The sequence below is a fragment of the Poecile atricapillus genome, chromosome 26, assembly GCF_030490865.1.
Source record: "Poecile atricapillus isolate bPoeAtr1 chromosome 26, bPoeAtr1.hap1, whole genome shotgun sequence".
In the NCBI taxonomy this organism is placed as follows: Eukaryota; Metazoa; Chordata; class Aves; order Passeriformes; family Paridae; genus Poecile; species Poecile atricapillus.
Genome location: NC_081274.1, coordinates 42,709 through 48,342, shown reverse-complemented (window position 1 = coordinate 48,342; position 5,634 = coordinate 42,709). Strand labels below are relative to the sequence as shown.

Below are 5,634 nucleotides of genomic sequence, written 5' to 3'. Positions count from 1 at the left end.
AGTTTTGTCTCCCCATTGTGTCCCCTCGTCTGTTGTCTTGTGTGTCACGGGTGTCTGGGTGTAGTAGTCCTGGAGCTGCTCTGTCCTGCTGCCCAGCCTGGGTGTAGGCATGAGGGGACAAGTCCCAGGCCCCTGTTATTTGAAATTTGTGATGTAGGGTGTAGTTGGAGTCTAGCGGGTGTTCCTAGATTGACACAAGATGTCTGGAGCTGTGAAGTTACCCTGCAGCACTTTGACTTTTGTCTCAGCTTTCTTTCAGATGCACACGGATGAAATCAGTGGCAGAGCGCCCCATCCAGGGTAAGGGGGTTCCCGCGAGAAGGTAAGTCAATGTTTGTCTTGGCAGGGCAACTGGAACCGGTCACTGTGTGACAGGTCTCCTCTTTGTCTTTATTTTTAGGAAGTGAAGCCGGCTAGCAGCAGTCAAGGCGAAGTGGGCAAGGTGAGCATTGACCGGTGGAGGGAAACTGTTGTTATCGCTGGGCTCTCAGTTTCTGGTGCAAATGCCAAGCGTCCCTTCTTGTTTGCGTGCTTTAGGCGGTCCAGTCGCATTTCGCCGAGACGTCCTCTCCAACCAACTGGCACGCCTGCTTCACCTCTCCCGTGAGCCCTGCGGAAACATTACGGGACCGTGTGACGCAGCCTTTTCCACGTAAAGGGCGCGTGTGGGTGGCCTTCAGGAACGGGCCGAGGGGTTGCCGTGAGTTGGGGATGTCGGGAGGAAGAGTGAGGGCCTGTTCAAGTTTCAGCAATGCCACATCACTTTGTCTTTTCTTAATTCAGGCGCGCCCTGCGATGACGGCGTCCGGCTCCCGGTGTGGCTGAAGCGCGCGGCCTCAGGACGTGGCCGTTCGCAGGAGACCGTGAGTAGCGGAATTGTCGTGTTTTGGCTGATGCCCTGCAAAGATCAGCCTCTGATTTTCTGTTTTATTTTTTTTTACCTCACCAGAAGACAACAGCCCGGCGATGGCAGGAACTTCCCGGATGGCGAGGCGGCCTTCCTTGGCGCTCCGTGTGGATCCTCCCCGCTGGGCATCCGAGAGCTGAGTCGGAGGCTGCAAATTGCAGAGGGGCTGAAATCGGGGTGCCGGGTCGGGACTCGTGACCTGGGATTATGGAGTCAGCTTTGGGGACGGGGAGGTCCAGGCTGTGGCCCCTTAGGCCACGTGAAGGGAGAGCCTCACATTTGTTCACAGTGCTGAGGTGTGCAGGACGGAGCAGCCCCAGGGCGTGTTGTATCACTTGTCCATTGTGCCTTGTGTGTCTTTTGTGCTTCTTGTGTTGTACGTGCCTCGCCTTATCTCTTCTGGGGGCTTACCAGAAACCCCGGCGTCACTCCTCGCATCTCTGATCTCTGGGCTCCTCAGCCCGACACCATCGAAGCTTTGCCTCGGGAGCCCTCAGAGGTCTTGGAATCGCGTCTCTCTTTTAAAAGCATCCGATCGGATAGCTTTTAGAGGTCTTCTTCCGTGCTGTGTCAACAGCCGTGCGCCGCGAGGATCCATTGTTGCGGCTTAGGTCTTGAAGAAACGCAAAGATTGGTAGGGGACTGTGGCCCTCAGATTCTCGGGCATCCGTCTTGGCAGTTGCTGGAGTTTGTCATTCCATCAGCATCTTCTTCCTCCCGGGTTCTGCGAGCTTCATCAGCTCATTCTTACCCGGCTCATCTCGTTCCGCGTTCTCTCGGTCCTTGCGGCCATTTTTGTGGCCCAGAGTTTTGTCTCCCCATTGTGTCCCCTCGTCTGTTGTCTTGTGTGTCACGGGTGTCTGGGTGTAGTTGTCCCGGAGCTGCTCTGTCCTGCTGCCCAGCCTGGGTGTAGGCATGAGGGGACAAGTCCCAGGCCCCTGTTATTTGAAATTTGTGATGTAGGGTGTAGTTGGAGTCTAGCGGGTGTTCCTAGATTGACACAAGATGTCTGGAGCTGTGAAGTTACCCTGCAGCACTTTGACTTTTGTCTCAGCTTTCTTTCAGATGCACACGGATGAAATCAGTGGCAGAGCGCCCCATCCAGGGTAAGGGGGTTCCCGCGAGAAGGTAAGTCAATGTTTGTCTTGGCAGGGCAACTGGAACCGGTCACTGTGTGACAGGTCTCCTCTTTGTCTTTATTTTTAGGAAGTGAAGCCGGCTAGCAGCAGTCAAGGCGAAGCGGGCAAGGTGAGCGTTGACTGGTGGAGGGAAGCTGTTGTTATCGCTGGGCTCTCAGTTTCCGGTGCAATGCCAAGCGTCCCATCTTGTTTGCGTGCTTTAGGCGGTCCAGTCGGATTTCGCCGAGACGTCCTCGCCTACCGGCCGGCACAGCTGCTTTACCACTCCTGTGAGCCCTGCGGAAGCGTTATGGAACCGTGTGATGGAGCCTTCTCCACGTAAAGGGGCCGTGTTTGTGGCCTTCAGGAACGGGCCGAGGGGTTGCCGTGAGTTGGGGATGTCGGGAGGAGGAGTGAGGGCCCGTTCAAGTTTCAGCAATGCCACATCACTTTGTCTTCTCTTAACTCAGGCGCGCCCTGCGATGACGGCGTCCGGCTCCCGGTGTGGCCGAAGCGCGTGACCTCAGGACGTGGCCGTTCGCAGGAGACCGTGAGTAGCGGAATTGTCGTGTTTTGGCTGATGCCCTGCAAAGATCAGCCTCTGATTTTCTGTTTTATTTTTTTTTTACCTCACCAGAAAACAACAGCCTGGCGATGGCAGGAACTTCCCGGATGGCGAAGGCGGCCTTCCTTGGCGCCCCATGTGGATCCTCCCCGCTGGGCATCCGAGAGCTGAGTCGGAGGCTGCAAATTGCAGAGGGGCTGAAATCGGGGTGCCGGGTCGGGACTCGTGACCTGGGATTATGGAGTCAGCTTTGGGGACGGGGAGGTCCAGGCTGTGGCCCCTTAGGCCACGTGAAGGGAGAGCCTCACATTTGTTCACAGTGCTGAGGTGTGCAGGACGGAGCAGCCCCAGGGCGTGTTGTATCATTTGTCCATTGTGCCTTGTGTGTCTTTTGTGCTTCTTGTGTTGTACGTGCCTCGCCTTATCTCTTCTGGGGGCTTACCAGAAACCCCGGCGTCACTCCTCGCATCTCTGATCTCTGGGCTCCTCAGCCCGACACCATCGAAGCTTTGCCTCGGGAGCCCTCAGAGGTCTTGGAATCGCGTCTCTCTTTTAAAAGCATCCGATCGGATAGCTTTTAGAGGTCTTCTTCCGTGCTGTGTCAACAGCCGTGCGCCGCGAGGATCCATTGTTGCGGCTTAGGTCTTGAAGAAACGCAAAGATTGGTAGGGGACTGTGGCCCTCAGATTCTCGGGCATCCGTCTTGGCAGTTGCTGGAGTTTGTCATTCCATCAGCATCTTCTTCCTCCCGGGTTCTGCGAGCTTCATCAGCTCATTCTTACCCGGCTCATCTCGTTCCGCGTTCTCTCGGTCCTTGCGGCCATTCTTTTGGCCCAGAGTTTTGTCTCCCCATTGTGTCCCCTCGTCTGTTGTCTTGTGTGTCACGGGTGTCTGGGTGTAGTAGTCCTGGAGCTGCTCTGTCCTGCTGCCCAGCCTGGGTGTAGGCATGAGGGGACAAGTCCCAGGCCCCTGTAATTTGAAATTTGTGATGTAGGGTGTAGTTGGAGTCTAGCGGGTGTTCCTAGATTGACACAAGATGTCTGGAGCTGTGAAGTTACCCTGCAGCACTTTGACTTTTGTCTCAGCTTTCTTTCAGATGCACACGGATGAAATCAGTGGCAGAGCGCCCCATCCAGGGTAAGGGGGTTCCCGCGAGAAGGTAAGTCAATGTTTGTCTTGGCAGGGCAACTGGAACCGGTCACTGTGTGACAGGTCTCCTCTTTGTCTTTATTTTTAGGAAGTGAAGCCGGCTAGCAGCAGTCAAGGCGAAGTGGGCAAGGTGAGCATTGACCGGTGGAGGGAAACTGTTGTTATCGCTGGGCTCTCAGTTTCTGGTGCAAATGCCAAGCGTCCCTTCTTGTTTGCGTGCTTTAGGCGGTCCAGTCGCATTTCGCCGAGACGTCCTCTCCAACCAACTGGCACGCCTGCTTCACCTCTCCCGTGAGCCCTGCGGAAACATTACGGGACCGTGTGACGCAGCCTTTTCCACGTAAAGGGCGCGTGTGGGTGGCCTTCAGGAACGGGCCGAGGGGTTGCCGTGAGTTGGGGATGTCGGGAGGAAGAGTGAGGGCCTGTTCAAGTTTCAGCAATGCCACATCACTTTGTCTTTTCTTAATTCAGGCGCGCCCTGCGATGACGGCGTCCGGCTCCCGGTGTGGCTGAAGCGCGCGGCCTCAGGACGTGGCCGTTCGCAGGAGACCGTGAGTAGCGGAATTGTCGTGTTTTGGCTGATGCCCTGCAAAGATCAGCCTCTGATTTTCTGTTTTATTTTTTTTTACCTCACCAGAAGACAACAGCCCGGCGATGGCAGGAACTTCCCGGATGGCGAGGCGGCCTTCCTTGGCGCTCCGTGTGGATCCTCCCCGCTGGGCATCCGAGAGCTGAGTCGGAGGCTGCAAATTGCAGAGGGGCTGAAATCGGGGTGCCGGGTCGGGACTCGTGACCTGGGATTATGGAGTCAGCTTTGGGGACGGGGAGGTCCAGGCTGTGGCCCCTTAGGCCACGTGAAGGGAGAGCCTCACATTTGTTCACAGTGCTGAGGTGTGCAGGACGGAGCAGCCCCAGGGCGTGTTGTATCACTTGTCCATTGTGCCTTGTGTGTCTTTTGTGCTTCTTGTGTTGTACGTGCCTCGCCTTATCTCTTCTGGGGGCTTACCAGAAACCCCGGCGTCACTCCTCGCATCTCTGATCTCTGGGCTCCTCAGCCCGACACCATCGAAGCTTTGCCTCGGGAGCCCTCAGAGGCCTCGGAATCGCGTCTCTCTTTTAAAAGCATCCGATCGGATAGCTTTTAGAGGTCTTCTTCCATGCTGTGTCAACAGCCGTGCGCCGCGAGGATCCATTGCTGCGGCTTAGGTCTTGAAGAAACGCAAAGATTGGTAGGGGACTGTGGCCCTCAGATTCTCGGGCATCCGTCTTGGCAGTTCCTGGAGTTTGTCATTCCATCAGCATCTTCTTCCTCCCGGGTTCTGCGAGCTTCATCAGCTCATTCTTACCCGGCTCATCTCGTTCCGCGTTCTCTCGGTCCTTGCGGCCATTCTTTTGGCCCAGAGTTTTGTCTCCCCATTGTGTCCCCTCGTCTGTTGTCTTGTGTGTCACGGGTGTCTGGGTGTAGTTGTCCCGGAGCTGCTCTGTCCTGCTGCCCGGCCTGGGTGTAGGCATGAGGGGACAAGTCCCAGGCCCCTGTTATTTGAAATTTGTGATGTAGGGTGTAGTTGGAGTCTAGCGGGTGTTCCTAGATTGACACAAGATGTCTGGAGCTGTGAAGTTACCCTGCAGCACTTTGACTTTTGTCTCAGCTTTCTTTCAGATGCACACGGATGAAATCAGTGGCAGAGCGCCCCATCCAGGGTAAGGGGGTTCCCGCGAGAAGGTAAGTCAATGTTTGTCTTGGCAGGGCAACTGGAACCGGTCACTGTGTGACAGGTCTCCTCTTTGTCTTTATTTTTAGGAAGTGAAGCCGGCTAGCAGCAGTCAAGGCGAAGCGGGCAAGGTGAGCGTTGACTGGTGGAGGGAAGCTGTTGTTATCGCTGGGCTCTCAGTTT

The 5,634-nt window shown here is 55.9% G+C and overlaps 2 long non-coding RNA genes across 2 annotated transcripts; both read left to right on the top strand.

Moving 5' to 3' along the window:
• Window positions 1-668: 668 nt before the first annotated feature.
• Window positions 669-1,645, top strand: LOC131588665 (uncharacterized). The gene is made up of 3 exons (XR_009279636.1): window positions 669-700; window positions 784-863; window positions 950-1,645. It is a non-coding gene; the product is annotated as an uncharacterized LOC131588665 (long non-coding RNA).
• Window positions 1,646-4,095: 2,450 nt separating this feature from the next.
• LOC131588666 (uncharacterized) lies at window positions 4,096-5,237 on the top strand. The gene is made up of 3 exons (XR_009279637.1): window positions 4,096-4,127; window positions 4,211-4,290; window positions 4,377-5,237. It is a non-coding gene; the product is annotated as an uncharacterized LOC131588666 (long non-coding RNA).
• Window positions 5,238-5,634: the final 397 nt, after the last annotated feature.